This window comes from Cinclus cinclus, chromosome 2 (genome assembly GCF_963662255.1).
Source record: "Cinclus cinclus chromosome 2, bCinCin1.1, whole genome shotgun sequence".
In the NCBI taxonomy this organism is placed as follows: Eukaryota; Metazoa; Chordata; class Aves; order Passeriformes; family Cinclidae; genus Cinclus; species Cinclus cinclus.
This window is the reverse complement of record NC_085047.1, coordinates 101,937,161-101,956,341: the sequence shown is the minus strand read 5'-3', so window position 1 is coordinate 101,956,341 and position 19,181 is coordinate 101,937,161. Positions and strand designations below refer to the sequence as shown.

At 45.0% G+C, this 19,181-nt stretch overlaps 1 protein-coding gene across 1 annotated transcript in view; it reads right to left on the bottom strand.

The window, feature by feature from the left end:
- Nucleotides 1-13,849, bottom strand: part of RAI2 (retinoic acid induced 2) — a 45,103-nt gene extending 31,254 nt beyond the window's left edge. The window contains exon 1 of the mRNA XM_062515136.1: nucleotides 13,742-13,849. The gene's annotated coding sequence lies outside the window, so the exon portion shown is untranslated. The remainder of the gene's footprint in view (nucleotides 1-13,741) is intronic.
- Nucleotides 13,850-19,181: the final 5,332 nt, after the last annotated feature.

The window sequence follows — 19,181 nt, the reverse complement described above, 5'->3', positions numbered from 1 at the left end:
CCACAGTGGAGTATTACTTCTTACACATAAATGGAAGAGCAGGTAGAAATTGAGGCATTTTTAGCTTGCTACCTAGAAAACATGGACAATGATGAGCAGATGATATTGCTGCACACTGCAATGCTGTCTGAGTACTCCAGAATTTTCACCTGTGAGATAAGCATCAGTGGACAGCTACAACATAGTTCTTAAAGAAGGGCAAGGAAAGGACAGTAACCCATAGCACAGAACATTTTCATACCGTGTTCTGCATTTTATTTTTAAAAATGCAGCTACAGGGAACAGACATCCCGTGAAATAACAGATGTTAGACTCTCACCACACATACACCACTTTAATTCAGATGACCTTGCTGAATTAGAAAGCTAAGCACAAGACAAATGTCCACTTTCTCTCCTCAATGCCAGTCTAGAGCAGGGAAGGGGTGTGCTGGTGTTATCTGTTTCCTCCCATTTCCCCATCTGCAGTTCCCCAAAGTGTGTTCTTTACAGCACTTCAGCTTGTTTTTCCAAATCAGATGCTGCTGACATGGTGAATTTTATGAATTTTCTTTGCTGACAAGGATTAGATACTGCTTCACTTTAACTCCCCAAGTTGGCAGAAGCTGGAGACTGGCCTGGACCTGCTGCCAGTTTGTGCTCAGGCTCTACTCCCAGTAGGCAAGAGATGCTCAGGGCTTCTGCAGTGTCACATGCAATACATTGATTCAATCAAAATTACTTATTCTTTAAAGCAAAACTCAAAAACAGTCAAACAATTAATTATTGGTTTAATTCTTAAGATCTGCATGTGTTCAAAATACTCTAAGAGAAGAAACAGACTGGCATTGTCTTTCAGTCTTTTGCTGGTGGCAAAGCAGATTATTCCTATCATGTTCTGCAGGGGTGCTGTCAAATGCTGTTTCAGGCTGTGGGCCAAAACCTACCCCCAGCCCATGTGCTCAGTTCTCACTGGCATCAATGGTATCTCCACCATGGACTGACAGTAGTAAATGGGCAGAGATGTGCTGGCTGCTCAAACAGCACGATCCATGTGCTGAATAATTCATTTTAAACTGTTGCACAGATGTCAAAATGTTATTGCTGATTTCCAGCCAGCAGAATGGGCGTTTCTTCTCCTGATATGAGTGTGTCACTGCAATGCCAGAGAAGATTTGGAGGATGTCTCAGCCAGACAGCAAAGCCCATACATGGCATGCCTGTGATCATACAATTAAAACCATCATTTAAGGCCACCTTTCACTCTTCTTGTTAGGATTCACCTGCAGATATACCCACCCATTGCCTTCAAAAAGTTTCAAAAAAGCATCTTGAAAGATGGCATGGTTACATAGGTTTGAGGGTAAACTTCAACAATCACTTCAGCCCTTTGGAATTTTGCTGAAGTCCCATGGAAGAACTCTAAGTACAAACAATTTAAGTCACATTGGGCACTGGCTTCCTATCCAGGTGGGTTCCAGCTCCAGAGTGAGGTGGGAATCCCATTTGCAGCTGGGCTGGGGTGGCTGAGGGTGATGGGAGAAGTGGAAGGGAAATGGGAAAGGTGCAAGAGAGTCATGGGTTTTGACCTGAGATCAGAGACCGGGGATCTCTGACACAAACTAAACAGGCTAATTCACACCACACCAACCCAGGAGCATTGCTACTAAGGATGTGTCAGCTAAAAAGTGGGATTTTTCATGCTCCTAGATGGGCTTTTTCATGTCTGTTGGTCTGTGTGGAAACAGACCTAGGCTTAATGAGGTCTAATTTGTTTCAAATCCATAGGTTTCTTTTTAATAATTAACAATCCCCATCACTCAGCAAAATCATTCCTTACCCCTGACTACTTGCTATTAGGAATGAAATTTACTGTGAAATACTGTTAAAAGGTGGAAAGCAAGTGACATAATTCACATTTTAATTAAAAAATATATATATCACACAAAGCTGGAGCCAAAGAAGGAATAACTGAATAAGCCTAAAAAACCCCCACCCCAACCCAATGCCTACTCTTCCCCATTACCCACTTTATTCTTGTCATGCTATTTGAATTCTTCTAACTGACCTCTCTTACTGGATGCTTTATGTCCAAACCATATTTTAGTTTTTTGCTCTGTGATTCCAGGAACTAGAGAACGTGTCGGCATCATTACCATGAGCATTACACACCCTCACACACAAGGGCCCAGGAACTACAATTAACACATTAAGAAATAATAACTGCCAAGGGAGCAACAGAGGATAAACAGCATGGAGCTGACGTAGCAAGAATTCTGCTTGGGAAAAGGCTGCCTCTTGGGTAACAGGCAAGGGAGAGGAATCGAAGCACTGCGCAGCACTGCCCATTTACCAGAGAAAACCCCAAAACCAGGTGAGCTGTTCACACATTAGTTTCTCAAAAATTATTTTCACTAAAAGTATTGCTGGCTTTAAACTAGATTTCAAAGGAATCTGAAGGTTCCTGTTCTCAAAGAAATATTAATCAGGTCCTGTTGCAAAGTTTAAAATTGGTATGGTTTTTGGTATTTGAAAACCTGCCCTGAAGTGCTGTGGATTTGTCATTTTTTTGTTCTTTTCAGTAGAAGTGAGAAATACTTATTTCTTTTACCCATACAGTAAAGATAGATTTATTTTAAAAATAACAAAAATACCCTTTTTTCTGCTTGTCAAGATCTATTTTTTGATTGCCTGGGTTTTGTTTTTTGGTTTTGTTTTTTTTTTTGTTCTTTTTTTTTGTTTGTTTGTTTCTTTGGCTAGTTTGTTTGGGGTTTTATTAAAAATGAATTTAAATAATTGAGTTATTTTCCAAATTTTCCCAAGGTTTTTTTAATGCAAAAAAAAATTTAGATTCCTCAGTCTTTTATTTAAAGCTTCCACTCTGAGAATCTTTTGTGTGAGTAGTCCTGCAGAAGCTGCACAACAGATGCCTGCAAGAGCATGCCAACCATTCGGATACCTATCCATCTTCACCACTGCAACCAAGAGAAATCGTGGAGCATGCTGCTCCCTTTGGGCATCATAGCTGCTGCCTTCAGGTGGACCAGCCAGAGGCCTTAATACTTTTCAGTGAGATTAGGAGCTGAAGGAACATGATGGCACAGGCAAGGTTTATGAAATGCTTTGTCTCGTGCCTCTCAACCTTGGGGCTGCACAGTCACAGAAAACCCAACAAAAATAACACCTTTAAAATAACAGCCTTCCCTACATTCACCCAAATCCCTGTGCAGGAAAAGGGAGGCAGAAGAGGCACAGACACAGAGGGCAGGATTAGCAGCCCTGCTCAAACCCACCTTTTGGGAGAGAAGGGCGTGCTGCTGGCAGTGGGGGTGATGCCTCTGCCCCGTGTGGGGCTCAGGGCTCCTGTGACAGGCGTGATCCCCCCGCTGCCCCACGGGGCACGGCTCATCAGTCAACTCAGACATTTCTGCAAATCACATGGCACTTTGTAAAAACACAATTGTTTTTATTTTCCAATTCTCCATGTTTTGTGTAGAGTGCTGCTGCGTTCAAGCGAAGTGAATAAAAGCATAAACAGCAAGCACCATCTGGAGAACATTCTTCCAGCATGCTGAGAAATAGCAGCCGCCTGTGCGCTACCTGCTATAAATAAATGTCATTAAAAAATGTCCAAATAATTGTTTGTTCCTATTTGATGGAACTGGAGTCAGATAAAATTTGCCTTAACCCTGTCTTCAGGTACCCACCACCTTCACAGAAAAAAAACCCCTCCAAACAGATGTAGATATTTGTCTCTCTTTCCTTTATGTTAATAGGGGTATTACTAACAGAGTAGCAACCCTACACGTTATTCTAATAACAGCAACAGAGGTTGCAACTTACGCCTGACATGCGAACAAAGCACTGAAAATCCAAATGCTTTCTAAACTGTACCAGGTTCACAGTATCACCAGATATCTCTCAGCCCGCTAGCAACAGAAGAGGCAAAATTATTATTATCCAAACTGATAGTGTATCAGTTTGGAGGGGAAAAAAAACCCAGAAAGTCCGTAATTTATTCTCAGTCTACACAAAGCCACATCTCCCTCTCTGCTGACAAAATACAGACCAAGCTGGCTGTGGGGCTGTGATGAGGCTCTGCAAAGGGCCGGAGTTTGCTGTGTTTGTTTAATCACTGCAATTAGAGCTATGCAAATAACGGAATTGTTTGCTATAGTGGCAAGGCTGGGGTAAAAAAAAAAAAATTAAAAATAAGTATTTGGGTTGACTGATTGAAAAACAATTTTGGTAAAATGAAAAAATAAAACTGTCTAGTTTGTTCAACTCAGATTCAGCTCAGAATCCATTAAGTTTGAAATGAAAAATACATTTTCATGCTGGAAAAAAAGCATAAAAGCAATTGCAATTTTTTCCTTTTTTTAAATTTTTTTTTGTTATTTTTTTTTATTGTCAGACAAACATTTTCAGCACCCAGGAAGGGATGCTTAGGAGAGCTTGCTGCTTCTTGGGGAGGGAGGAGAAGATTTAACCATCCCTTATCCCAGCCTTGGACACACCTCACGCTGTTGTGCAGGGGCAGGGCTGAGTGCTGCGTCTTTCTCCCTTGAGGAAGCTGCTGCCAGCCCTTCTCTTCCCCCACGCTCTGCTCTGGGCAGCTGCCCTGCCCAGGGAGCCCAAGGGCTGCAGTTAGATGTGGGTGAGGGAACAGCAGCACTGCCTTTTCTTGGCTACGCATGGCTCAGCCACAGCTGGCATTGGGTGACTCTTCACAGCCCTGGTGGCCCACACGAGGTTGGGGTGTGCTCTGGGATACAGCATGGGGCTGAGTGTCCGAGGCTGACACAGGATGCAGTCTGAAGCCTCCCTGATGAGACACTAGCCATCAGTAGGAGGAAGGATTTGAAGACATTTTAGTGCTTTTCTCCCTTGTTTTAAACCCCCTTATATTGGCAGATGTCATGAAGTGAGATGAGCAAATCTGTCTTGCTCAACAGCATCCACAAAAACAGGCTGGGTCCCTTTCACAAGAGAGTGGCCGAGATTCCCGAGGCACGGGGCATTATCACCAGCACAACCACCCACCATCATTTAAGGGCAAGAGTGGAAAGGATGGACATAAACCAGATCTGGTCCTTCCCTCGAGCTATGCTGCTTGGGCCCAACCCAAAGTTGTTGTACACTGGTGTGGTTGCAGAGCAGCTCTGCCAAAGCCTTGCCTTTGGCTGGGACTGGCCACCATTCCCACTGGTAGCAAAGGCACCATTCCCACCATATTTCATTCTCTGCTTTCACTGGGACTCAACGTTCAAGGAACTGCATGAATAGGGATGAGGGTCCAGTCCCCTTCTTGATGAAATCATCCTCTCAAACATAGCAAGGGCAGGAAATGGTAACGTGGTTGGAGCTCTCATTAGCCGTGTTTTCCTAATATTTATATTTTAGCTACTTTTATTTACAGAGTCCACTCACACTAGTTAAATTATATACTTTGGAAAAGAATACAAGGGCTATCTGGAAGTGAATAGACTGGACTACTGATTTTGTTAGGATAATAATGATGATTATCATGATTAATCAGACTTGATGAATAAGATTTTGCCAGACCAGGTGTGGAGGGAAGGCAGGTGGTGGGAACATGGCTGTCTGTCCATGCACGCACACATGCGTGCGTGCGTATGGGGGGGAGGGCTTTTCTTTGTTTTGTTTTTGCCTTTGGTCAAATTCAAACAATGTGCAGTAACAAGAAGTAAATGTCATTTTCCTCCCATCCATCTTAATTTGGCATCCATTTTAAAGCTTACCTTTGACCTTTTAAAATGTTAATACACTTAAGCAGATATAAAAAACACAAAGCTCCTGGAAAAATTAATCACAGCCATATCATGATGCTGGTCTAAAAATGTAACATCAGTTGTTTTCCTCTTTAAAGAAACATTTGTCCAATGCAGCAGCAGTAACTATGCTACAATTACCTATTATTTCCTCTTCAAGCAAACAACCACATTAAATGCTATAGCAAAACCCTTTCAGCATAACCAGCTATGAACCAACACAACCTACTAGGAATCTGTTTTGTTGAGTAACTGCCTAGAATCACAGAAAGGGTCCTGAAAAGGACCTTGAGAAGTGTCCTAACCCATCCCTCAGCCTCAGGCAGGGCCAGCTAAATCTAAACCATTCTTGACAGGAAACCTTATTTAGATTTCCTGCAAGTAGCAGCCTTAAACAGAACTGGGGAAAATTGCACAGTTCAAAATACATTATATATATATACATATATCTTAAAATAATTTATATATGAGTATTATGAATACAAATAAGAAAATACAAAGAGACAACCCTGATATAAATTATAAGTCTCCCTCCTCTGACCACTTCATACCCTCTAACTAAAGAGTTCAAAACAGGAAACCCTAATAAAAACACCTCCTTCCTTTTCAAAAATAAAAGGCTACTTGATTGAGAACCTCAGCTCCTTGGAAATGCAGGGGAACCTCTTCTCAAGAAAATCAGAATTATCAGGTCCCAAAATATTTGGGTCTTCAAGCTGCAGGGCAAAGAGTTCTTCACTTCCAACAAAAAGCAATTACAAAGAGTGTTGACCAGCCTTTCCAGTAACCACAGTGAGGCTAAGATGTCTGTAGCCTGTTGGTGATCCAGGGCATCCACCCTGTCTCCTGACCTAATAATTTCTGGTGGGAGGCTGTGCTAGGTCCCTCTAGGACAGCCACTGCACAGCTCTGAGGTTACATGCTATGAATGTGGGGATCCATGGCACACAGCCTTATGCTGCTTCCACTTTCCTGTCTGTAGCAATTTTGCCATCCATGGCACTCATGGCATCCAGTTGAAGGCTACCCCCATCAATTTAATACCTTCCTTTAGAGGACAGAAAGCTGTGGTGACAGCCAAAATGTGTCCTAAAACAGAAGTGATGATTTCATAGCTAAACACAGTTGTTACACAAGCATCTAAAAAAATCAGTTAGGGACCTAAACATCAAACCCAAACCAAAAGCAGATTAATTTCCTTGGTGAGAAGGGAAGTAAATTCCTTGTATGTGTTTTCTTCCACCTACCAACATTACTTTGGTTGTAGTGCAACTGGAGCATGGTCGAGCAGTTTTGTGCAAAATGAGCACAAGCTTAGGCACAAGGTTGTGGGGAGATGTGAGACATTGAATTTGGCACCACTAGTCCTGTGAGGGAATGACAACCCTTGATGTATCCTGCACACACAATGCAGCAGAGCTCTAATGCAGAGCCCAGTTTCTTCTGCCACAGAAGCTTTGTGAATCCACCCTAAGCACACATGGCTTCTCCAGACATGAAAAGGCAAGAGGTAACTCCATCCATCACCCAGGGACCAGAGCTGAATTACAAGCACGTCACATGGGAAAAGAAAGACTCCTCTGTGTAGTCCTTCTTCTAGGATCTGCCTATGTATTCCTACTTCTTTCTGGCCTCCCCTCAGCATCCCACAGCCTGCAGAGCAGACTTGGCCATATCAGAAGTCCTCTTCCCCCACCTTTCAGCAGGGCAGACCTCCTGGTTGAAAGCATCCTCTGATCTCCAGCCCAATCACCAAGGCTGGAGATGAAGGCATCTGTTATTCAGACAGTGATGCCTGACTTCTTGGTTAAGAAAATGCTGATTATAAAACAATGTGTTGCCCTTCCTGTTTGCTTTGCAGTGGCCTTGTGTAGATGCAGCTCTACAGCAAGTGATCCATCACCAACAACCAGAAAGATGTGTGTCATGCAAACTTTTATTTCTGTGTCTTCCATTCTCATTGCCCATCTATTCCAATGCTCCTCACTACCTTTTCTTTAACGTAGTTATTATAGATATACTGACAGGAACACCTAATAATTTTCTTTTAACCAAGGACCATTTTCTGCAATACTGGCACATAAGCTTCAAAGACAATCAAATTTAAAAGAAAATAAACATAATGAATTCACATTACTCAGTTTGTCACTCCTAATCCTTTGTTTCTTGCTTATACGCAACAGAATATACATGTGCCTTGGTCACATTGTTTGTGAACAGTTTATTCACCATATTCTGATTATCACAGGCTAGAATTCAGTAACACTCCTCTAGTTAATTAGTTTATTCACTAAGCACAGATTAATAACTGATGAGCTATAAAAAGTTGCCATTGTCTGAGTCAGTCACCAAGTAACTAACTTGGCCATTCAGGCAGGGAGTTTTCTTCTCTGAAAGGTGACAAGTAGCTATGTAATGACTTCTATTATTTTCTCAATAAACTCAGAGAAAATAGGACATTGCAGCTAGAAAAACACAGAAAGAGAAATTAGCTGTTACTGTCATTAAGGATTCAGAGACTGATAAAGAACAGTTGGTGCAATGCAGCTGGAGAGGATTTTTGGAGTAAAGTGATTATTCTCTGGCCATTAACAAATTATTTTTTCCTGGACTGAAAGACCTGCACTCCTCCAAATAGCCTGGCTTTGCTATGAGGAGCACACTGACTGCCAGGGCAGGCAAGAGCCATTGCCCTCTTTGCCCTCCTGGTGGCCACTATATTTCCATCTCTTTGTTTCCATGCCACAGGAAAAGGGCAGAATAATTAAAAGGTTGAAGCACATGCAGACATTGGAAGAGAGATTGGTTTTGAAAATTAGCCTGATCAAATTAATTTGGAGCTGCACCTGGAATATCCTGCCCTTAGCAGCCCCACTGAAGTTTAGTGAGGTGCCACAGAAAACTTCCCTCTTCTCTTCTTGTCAATCAGACAATCATCAGCTCCAAGGTAACACAATGGCAAGACATTTGGGGACACAGTCAGTCAGTCCTGCGGCTTGTTCTGATATCTCTGTGCCTGCCATGGGAGAGGTGGGGGGAACCCAAACCCACACCCAGCTTGTCCTCTAATTCAACAGCAGTTGCCTTCCTTCTGCTCTAGTGGCTGCTCTCTAGCCACTCTAAAGGGAGTGGGAGCACTACAGAGACCTGGGAGCTACTAAGCTGAAGGACATCTTTTTCTTGAAGAGCATGGAAGAAACAGGAGACCTACCCCAGCCTCTTTGTTTAATTCTTGAGAACATTTAGCCCTCTGATATCTCAAAGAAGCATTTCCAAACAACCACATGCACAAATTGAGATTAGTGATGAGTGGTGTCTCTCAGAGGTCCATACTGGGACTGGTACCCTTTAATAACTTCATCAATGACACGAACAGTGGGATCCACTCTTGTGAGACCCCATCTGGAATACTTGCATCTAGCTCTGGGGTCCTCAGCAAGGGAAAGACATGGATTTGTTGGAGCACGTCCAGAGGAGGGCCATGAAGATGATCTGAGGGCTGGAGCATCTCTCCTGTGAGGACAAGCTGAGAGAGCTGGGGCTGTTCATCCTGGAGAAAACTTCAGGAAAACCTTACAGTATCTTCCAATACCTAACGAGGACCGACAGGACGGACAGGGATAGACATTTTAGCAGGGCCTGTTGCAATAGGACAAGGGGTAATGGTTTTAAATTAGGGTCAATTTAAACTGGATATATGGAAGAACTTTTTTACTGGGAGAGTGGGGAGACACTGCAACAGGTTGCTCAGAGAGGTGGCAAATGTCCCATGCCTGGGAACATTCCCAGTCAGGTTGGACAGGGCTCTGAGCAACCTAATGTAGTTGAAGATGCCCCTGCTTACTGCAGGGGGGTTGGACTAGACGACCTGTAAGGTCCCTTCTAGTCCAACCATTCTATTATTCTATTAACTAGGAAATATAAAAGGATGCTGGAAACCGGTCCTGCTCAGAGGGATCCAATCCCTCACACCCAAAGCCAGCAACTGAGTGTGGAGCTACACCTGGCACAAGGGTCCTCAGGACACCCAGCCACCCGCAAGACTGGCAAAATCCTGTAGATGTCACCCTGTAAACTCACCTCACCCATGTTACAGCACTGCTCTGTACACTAAAGGACACCATGGATAGAACTGGGTGGGGGTGGGAAAAAAGGAAAGCCAGAACTAATAAGCAACATTAAATCACCCAGCAGAGCAGCTCCTCCGCAGAGTGGCCTATTTACAGAGTAGCTCAGTGCCCTGGGAGGGATGGGCAATACTGCAAACCCAGGAAAGGAAATTCCCTAGGAGAACTGAGATGGGCTAACAAAGATCCCCACAGCCACCTCTTTTTCTGAAATCTAGATTCTGCTAGGAGGATTTAGGCTTACAGCTTTGAACATAAGATAAGGAAAACTTTTTCATCTTGAAAACAGTCTGTGGAACTCAAGCAATGCTGGGAAGTGTTTCACTATATTGTTATTCTGTAGATACTGTTTCTGGAGGCAGGACCCAGCACAGCCTGATCTCAAAACAAAGCCATCCGTGGCTAGCGCCACACATCACCAACCATCTCCTTCCTCTCGAAATAAAATAAAATAAAAGCAAGTACCTCCATAAATCATTCATCCGTTCCAGTTTCATAACAAGAATATTTGTCAGCTCCCATTTTACATCCCTTTCTCTGGCTGCCTGTTCTACAAAGCCACCATTTCAGCTGCCTGTGCATACAGACCAGCAAGAACACAGCACCACAACAGCTCCCACACCCCTACCCTCCTGCCCATGGAGAGGATGGCCACCTCTCTTCCATAGACCTTCACCTGACCTGCCATAGATTTTTCAGGGGACTTTTTAAATTTTTTTTATCAGTAGCTCTGGGGCACCCATCAGCAGTACTCAGCTACTGTAACAATCACATGAGTTACGCAAAAATAATTGGGGTTAAACTTTCTGCCACATCAAACTCTTCAGATCTGGTCCTGTCTTTAGGACTTAGAAACATCTGAAATAAATAAAGCCGTGTGTCATTCAACAGGGTCTGGGCTTATTTAGGATCATTCTGGATTTTATAGGGAAAGACTTGTTCTGCTAGCTTTACATAGCTAGTCTATCACTTGCAAGGTTATCTGCATTTTTTTTTTTCCTTTAGTACCTACATCAAAATATTTTTCCACACAGCTTTTTTTTTCTTCCCCCCCCCCCCCCCCCTTTTTTTTTTCATCCTCCAACCAGCCGGATGACAACCCCCTCCTTATCTTTGGCTGTCTTCCATACTAAAATAAGAATGCCGTTGTTATGCCGAGGGAGCTGCACCCTTCCACCTCCGTTCCCTCCCAACCAGCACACAGCTGGCTGTGCAGGAATGCCCGAGGTTCCATTTTCTGGTCATTTTTCTGTGACATTGTTGCAATTTACCCTAGAGCTATAATCTCTATTTCTAAATCACACCAGGCCTCTCATGCCACGGGTTTTGCAGCCTCAAGTGACAGTGCGTGTCCTGAAGAGCTGGTGATCCTCAGCCCATGTCCACTGCCACTTGCTTCCCTGCCTTGACTTAGGCTCCCGGCACGAGGGCGAGCACGCAGCCAAACACGGCTCGAACGACGCCGGGCGATTCCATCAACAGCAGAGAATGATTGCATTAGAAGAGGGGTAGGATTAGAGATTGGTAAATTGCCGTGAACTGCTGGTTCTGTAGCGTTGGCTCCAGCAGCAGTATTTGACTGTCAAACCGTATTCTCTCAGAGCAGAGAGGTACCACCTATGTTGGATTTCAGAGTGCTGTGCGCAAGGCAGCTGGTGGAAAGTAACAGGTTTGAGTTGGGGTCTGAACAGACAGCCCTGTACAGATGAGACCTTGGCAGGTCAGGCAGAAATGAGGAGAGAGAGAAACATGAAATGATTTGCCCACAGCTACACTGGCAGTTTGTGTCAGAGGCAGAAACAGGAGCCAGGGTTTTTTAAAAAAAATTAGTTCCTCATGCAGGAGATGAGCCAGCAGCCTTTGTTACGTCTAAATGCATTTCCCCCCCGTAATTCATACTGCTGCAGGGTCTTCAAAGTGAACTCAAGCATCCTGAAGTTGTAGGGTGCTCAGCGTGACCTGCTGATTGCACATGCCAAGCCTGCTACATGACCTGCTCCGTTCTCCAGCCCCTGTCTACAATGCAATGGCTGCATGTTGCAAGAGCTTAACACTTGCTCTTTTTCATAGAAGTGATCAGGACCCTGCAAAACTCATCACTGAGGTGATTTCCAGTCTGACCCAGATAGCTCTGGCTACTGGATCTCCTCCAGAATTTAATGCTTACATAGGAACTCAGCAGCACTCTCCAGTCAACTCAAACAGTTATCCCCTCTTCAAATTTGGCTTCAGTCATCTCTGAAGGTGAAAGAGACTTCAGCTTCTCCCTGCTGGGGCTCCTCACAGAAATACTATTAAATTCATCAGAGATGCCAAGGACCAAATAGTGAGGATGCATTAATTGATCAGGTTGCTGTAGCTGAGTGGCGCAGGAAAGCACCCTGCCTATCAGCAGCCTCCTCTGCCAGTTACTGTAGCTACATCTGATTAACCGGGGCCACTTACCGCGTCACGAAATGGAAGGAAAGGCTTTTCGAATTTACATATTAAAAAACCGGAGGTGTGTTTCTGATTTCTGTCCTACGGAGTGTTTCAGACATAACATTAGTAATCAGTAGCGTATTTGTGAGGAAATCTTTACTTTGTATGCTAAGCCGATTTGCCAGTGATAAATTACATGAAAGGTTACTTAGAAAAAAAGAACATTTCCTCATCAAGTTTAAACGGAAAATACCTGAAGAATTAATGGGTAACCAGATACTCTCTCCTCTTTAACAATACACCCACATTAGACAATATATACACTTTGAATCCCGCATTTGAATAATTTTTCTTTTTAGAAAAATAATTCTGATGGACAGCATGCAAGAAAACTACCATCAACAGCGGTTTATTTGCCGAAGCCGAACCAATCTCTCAAAAAAGAGGTGTGTTGGGGGTGAAATGAGAAAAGGAGAATAACTGCTCTTCAACTCCTGCCCAGGGCGCTTGCACCCTGCAGCATCCCCCCGGAGGGATGCAGAACTTCTGGAGCACGACACTTCACCCTGGCACCCACCGCCACGTACGCCCGGACCGCTGCGACGCCGGCGCCGATGACCCACGCCCCGCGACAGCCTCATCCAGAAAAAGCCATTAAGAGAGATGCAGGTGACAGCCCACCCGCCTGGCAGACTTCGCCAGAAGCCGGGCGACAGCGGGAGGAAATTTCTGCCCCAACTTCCGAAGGGTTAATTCTCCTCCCGCTTCTCGCCCGTGACCGGCTACGCGAGGGACCCCAAATCATCCCATTACCGCCCATCTTGAAATCCACCCTACACGTTTGCAGCCTCCTTTCCCCGGAGCGCGGGCCGGGCGCTGGACGCCGCCGTGGCCCTGCCGTGCGCGTTCTGCACCCGTGGGGCAGAGCCGCGAGCCACGGGGACGATGCGCGGCCGCGGCACCCGCCGCTCCTCCCCGCGCACCCGCGGCCGTGATTTTGGAGAAGTTGCGCAGGCAGCAGGAGGAGAGGGAGAAGGAAGGGCGGGGGTGGGGTGGGGTGCGTGGCTCTGCTCGTGCGGTCACGGTCTCGCCCCGTCCCTCTCGCCGCCGCGGTCCCTCCGCGCCTCCCCCCGCTGCCCGCCGCAGCCCCACCGCCGGGACGACCCGCACAAAGCCGCCGCCGCCGGGATCTCGCTGCGCCCGCTCGGCGCCACCAGAAACAATAGTCACGGGCCGGAGCGGGGACCGCGGGGCCGCCGCCCTCCCCACGGTACCGCAGCGCCCGGCCGCCGGTGGGAAGAAGGCTTGGGAGGAGGGGGGGGGGGGGGGGGTGGGATTCCCGCAAAACGCCGCCGCCCCGGCCAACCTGTCACCGCTCCGCCCGCCCGGGGCTGCCGGCGCGCATCCGCTCGGCGGCACCTACCTCCGGTGGAGGGTGCGGCAGCCCCTAGCTGGGCTCCATGGGGCCGCGGCCGCCGCCCGCTCTGTCAAGCGCGGCCGCCGCCGGGGACGCGCCGCCCTGCCCTGCCCGGTACCGCGTCCCGCTCCCCCCGCGCCGGGCGGGCCGGGGCGGGGCGAGCGCCGGGGGCGGGCCCGCCCAACCTGCGCCACGCCCGCCAGCGCCGCCCCCGCGCCCGGCGGGGATGCGTGCGGCGGGGAGCGCCGGGGAGCGCCGGGGTCCAGCGGAGCCGTGCCGGGGTCCAGCGGAGCCGCGCCGGGAGCAGCCCGGACGGCCGGGAGGATGCTGCAGCAGGCAGCGTCATCCTTCGTCATAAATCTCGTCGATTTTTTGCTCCCTGCTTGCTTGAAGTTTTGACCTTGTCTCCTCTGCGTCTATCTGGGATTGACCATGATTCTGACTTCCTGTTTTTCTTTATTCCCCCTCCACCTCTTTGCCCTTTCTAATTCCTCCCCCCACCCCCCCTTCCTCCTCCGTCTTTTCCATCCTCGCTTTCCCTTGTCCCCGTTTTCCCATCACACTTTGGATCTCCCAAACCCCTTGACCTAAGCTCTGGGCTTTAAAACGGTTTTGTCAAGGGTAAAAGAGTTTTTCGTAGGTTTCAAATCGCTATTAAGTGTCGCCAGCAGCTTATCGGAAGGTGCGGTGCATTAAACTAAATCCATGGCTAGTATTACATAATATGCCCTCGAATGTACATAAAAGATGATTGTAATTCCATCTGGATTTCTGTTGATATTAGCAAACCGCTCAAGATTTCCTCTTGCGGTTTAATGGGCTTTTCAAAACCTTTGACTGGTGCTGGATCAAACAGATTATGATTTAAGAAAGGGTAAAGCACGCAGGCTCATGACATCTAGGAATTAGTGAAAAAAGGAAAAAAACCCAAAAAACTTAGTAGGTCATCTGCCTAATCCATCTTCCAAAAGAGAGTAGGAATGTCCCCCATACAATAATTTATGGGCATTTGTCTAGCTTTCTTTCAAATGCTCCAAATATGTGGCTTCCTTATTGCCCATAGGAATTTAGGTCAAGCTGCCCGAGAGGGAATTTTGTAACATCTTGGGATTTAAAATCCACTACTGTTATTCCAAGGTCGTTTGTTTTGGCTTTTTTTTTTTTTTTTCCCGGACAGCACAACTGTACAGTTGCAGTTGGTCATTTATTTCTTGCCCATTTTCATGGAAGGATTTTGGCCATTGCTTTCCCTAGGTTGAGAGCCCAGAGACATGCACAGCTGAGAAAATGTCAGCTTCATGCTCAGTGTGGCCAAAAGAGTGACTCAAATGTCAGGAGTTGTTAGGAGAGCAATGAAGAGGAAAAGATTTTACACTGGAAAATGTGTGCTGGACCTGTGCTCTGAATACTGCTGGAATTCTGGTCTCAGAATTCTTTCTCAAAAAGGACACAGCAGAGCTGCAAAAGATTTGGAGGTGGCTAGCAGTGATAATCCATGGCTTGAGAGGGTTTTCTAGTTAGGTGCATGCACACTGGCAAGAGGCACCAGAGGGGAGATGTGACAGAGGTCCCTCAAATCTCAAGCAGCGTGGAGAGGCGGAGCAGGGACTGGTGGCTCTGGCTTCCAGCACAAAAGGGAGAGTTGGCATGTTGCTGTGAGGATGTTAGGTCTGTTTCATTGGGTCCAGCAGCAGCATTTGAATGTCAAACTGTATCCCCTCAGAGCAGAGAGGTACCACCCATCTTGGTACCACCACCCAACAGACCACCTGACTGCACAGAGGTGATTCTTCATGCAAACAGAACTGTGGAGCCCTTTGCCATGACAGCAGGCAATTTATGTCATTTTGAGGGGAAAATGAATGAATTAACAGGAGAGAAATCCACAGAGAGTAACCAAATCACAGCTTGCTCATAAAGGTCCCTCCATGACAAATGGCTCATGCCTGGGCTTGCTCTGTTTTTGCCCTTTCCCCTTGGTGTATGTTGATAGTCACTGGTCACCTGCCATCATTATGCATTGAGTCACTGAAGAGAGAGAGCACTGGTTGTGAAGAAGTTTCTGTCACTCTTCTAAAATGTGACAGAAATAATCAAATCTAGTTGTGGCCTGGGGACAGTGACCTTAATTTAAAATCAATCAAAAAATCCCTCTCTCAATGGCAGCTGTTTGTCCTGTTTGCTTTCAGACTGATGCCCTCCCAGGCCTGCTATTGTCAGTGCTGTTACACAAGTGGGTAAATAAACATTGTGTTGTCTCCTTGTCTTCCCTCTTCCTCCATGTCTTTGAAGCTGAGAGAGTGTGGTCTCAAACTTCTCCTTGTTTCTGGCAGAATATTTTTTTTCTGTGCATTATTTTATAAAGCTGGACATGTATGCCTCTGTATGGCTGCTTTATCCATGCAGCTTCTCCAGAAATCTGACAGTTCAATATTGTATCTTATTAAAAAAAAAACAAACCAAACCAAAACAAAACCTAGCTCTAGTGAGGTTGGTTTCCACACAGGAGGCAAATTGCAGCAAGAATGAAAGTGAAGGAGCCCAAACTATGTATGTGAATGTCCAAGTGACTCATGGTCTCATAGAAGAGAGTATGTACATGAAAAACTTGTAGGGTGTTTTTGATCCCATACACTGTTTTCACACTGTTTCTGCAGGATCATGTATTCAGGTAGGTCAGGACAGTGACCATTTGCCTGTGATGTTGCTCCACCTCCACCTAAATCTCTACACGAATTCACATCTGTGGCACTCCTCAGCTCCCATATAAACTGTGTTCTAAAGTTGGGTGTCTAAGGTAACTCTGTAGAGAGGATCTGCAAAAACCTGGCGTATTGTCTGTGCTGATAAATGTGACCTCCTTCCTTTTGCCAAGCATGTAAAGAAATCAGCAGTGTCATTCATCTCACCCTATCACTTGATCAGGTGGACACTCTTTGATCCTGGGGTAGTACTACAGAGTAGCAAAATTAATACTGCCAGGTGTGATTACTAACACAGAGATCCAGGATGCACTGCAAGCTTTATAATTCTGCATAAGCAGCCACACTGCAAATACTGGGTGGGGAGAACTGACAGACGAGTGCACGCACACTGTCTGTTGGGAGCATTCAGAGCCCAGCAAGGGCAATCATTGCACCTAAAATGGGGGTTCTGAGCAGATGCAAGATTCATAGTGACAGAAGTAATTTTCAGGTTTTCCTCTAATAATATATAGGCAGTAGTAAGCCTGTGGCAAGTCCAAATTGAGTACTGAGCAGCTTTTAAATTGTTTAAGGCATTATCTATTATAAGGAAGTTTATAAAGCTCCATCTCCATTATTTGAGTTTTCACAAGGTCATAATCCACTTGACCCTCGTGGTTTATTTCATCACTATTGTCCCTCAGAGGAATTATAACCTTTACCATTACCACTCGCTAAATATATCACGAGGTTTTAGTGATATTGTCATAAATCACCAAGCTCAGCTTTGTTGCTTGTAATGTGACCATAGTACATACTAGGTTTGGATGCAGTGATTGTCAGCCTAATATAGTTGTAGTTTATTAATTATTTTATAATGGGAGGAATACATGTTAGCAGATATGAATGTATGTTTGATTTCCTTTAACATTTAAAATTGCCTTTTTCTAAGGTCATCTGAAATTCAAGTGTGGGCTTTTTAGGCAAGGTTTCTGCAATCAAACATGGAAAATACAAACTCATGGATATTGAAGTCAAGCACAGCAACATCAAGAACAGCATTCTCACAATTGTTTCTCTTTTCAATTAAATATAAGAACATTCAATAGAAATCATATGTAATTTGATAATCCTGAAAGCATTCAGTGAGAAGAACAAAGATATCACACGCAGACAAGTTTCATTACTATATGGGTTTTAAAAAGAATAAGCTATAGGGAGGCTAATGATAACTGAGAATTTTGGATAACAGTTATGCATGTAACTATGCAGCTTTTTACATTTCAATCTGTTTTCTGGCAGAAAGTTGGTCCCGTGTCAGCCCCCCCAGAAGTTTTAGAGAGAATTTGTTATAGCAAAGATGTGCTACTGAAGCCAATCTTCAGTTGCACTTAAAGATCAGCTAGCATCAAAAGAAGTTGGCCTTAAAACTGTTTTGACAATACAGACCTTGTTAAGCAGTAATTGGGATCCAGTCAAGCTGCTTCTGGCTCCAAGGAGGATGAACCATTACTGTATATCAGGCTTATTTGCTGGGACTGCTGGGATCCAAAAGATCTTTGCAGCAGCACCTGCAGAAGAAGCTGATCAGTCTGATAGGATATCGAGGGGTGGGTCTGGGCATGTAGTACCATTTCTGGTGATGCATGGCAAAACACCTTGGACCAAAAATCTCTCATCTGATGAAACAGTGGAAATCTATCTTTGGGGAGGAGAAGGAAGAGTTATCTGTCTTTTGCCTACAGACCCTTCCACTGCGGCAAGTAGAAGAATAGGGGTGCACTTCAACATCCCCCCCTCTCCAACAACCCACAGGCTTGTATGTCTACAGTGTATTATTTTACATCTGAGTTAGTTGCTCTTCAACCTTTATGGTCAGCCAGGAGAAATAAACACTTTTAGGATGCAATTCATTTGACCTTTCTTAGACATGTACTTTAGGAAGAGATAAATCACTCCCCCAAGTGTCAGTGTTTCTCTGTTGACCACAAAAGGACCAGAGAGTGATTGGCTCAGAGGCATGTGTCTATATTGCAGGCTGTCTACAGGCAATTAGGCAAATCCCAGATTTTTCTATAATGCTGCTCTTACAGTGGCTGTTACATTGTTTCACAAAGATTTTTGTTTCTATATCATGAGTATGCAAAATAATATATTTTTTCTTTCTTTTACACATTTTTATTTTTGAGAAGCATTATGTTAGCAGACCCTGCATGTTACATTCGAGTTGATTATGTTGGTGCTCTGTTCAGAATTATTTTCATCTACCTACTGAGAAATTGGCAATTTTTGCACTGTTTCACCCTATGAGTTTTACCAAATATTTGTCTGATTTAATGTAAAGGTGGGAAGAGGGCACATTTTACACCAAGGAAATGAATACAGCATTAGAAATATCTCTCATCATTGTATGTGACTAGAAAGCAAAGATGAATAAGCGCATTCATTTTTTTTAATTTGATCACAGGGTAAGATTTTAAATGCTATTACTAATGAAGGATCCATGGCAGTAAGAGTCACTGTACTTCCAATAAGCCCACTGAGCCCATGTACAGTACATCTCAGAAAAGGCCCAAGGCTCAGATGTCTATCTCCATGTTCTTGTATTCCCAACAAGCAGTGAATAATGCATTAGTTTTGCTTCAAGCATCCTATTTTGAATATGCTTTAGCCAGAATTATTAGCTTTCATGTAGTGTATATTGTTAACAGAGGTCATGGTCTGCACCCATCTAGTGCTGTCTCCAGAAGTGCCCTGGCATA